Source organism: Triticum aestivum, chromosome 3B (assembly GCF_018294505.1).
Source record: "Triticum aestivum cultivar Chinese Spring chromosome 3B, IWGSC CS RefSeq v2.1, whole genome shotgun sequence".
Classification (NCBI taxonomy): domain Eukaryota; kingdom Viridiplantae; phylum Streptophyta; class Magnoliopsida; order Poales; family Poaceae; genus Triticum; species Triticum aestivum.
In genome coordinates this window covers 533,897,063-533,897,456 of record NC_057801.1, presented here as the reverse complement: position 1 = coordinate 533,897,456, position 394 = coordinate 533,897,063, and positions in this window count along the sequence as shown.

The window sequence follows — 394 nt, the reverse complement described above, 5'->3', positions numbered from 1 at the left end:
CCCCATGGAACGACTGCTCGTCGAGGCCAGCGTAGGGGCCGGCGGCGCTGGAGGACCCGCCGTACTGTAGGGTGGGTTCCGAGGTCATCGTGTAGACCGGCTGCGGCGACGACCCGGACAACCAGGCCGGTAGGAGTGATGGCGAGGGCGGAAACCTGACTTGGTGGATCGGGACTCCCGTCGGCGCGGTCGTAGCCGGCCCGGAGCTGGTCGGCGGTGGTGTCTGGAGCTGCTGCTGCTGCTGCAGCGGGGCGACGGGCGCAGTGGGGCCTGCCAGGGGCTGCGCCGGCCACGGCAACCAGGGCGGGGTGGTGGTGGGGGCCGGCGGCAGCTGTTGCTGGGGCTGTAGCGGCCCGACGATCGCGGCGGAGGCCGCCGGGTGGAGCGGCTGCCA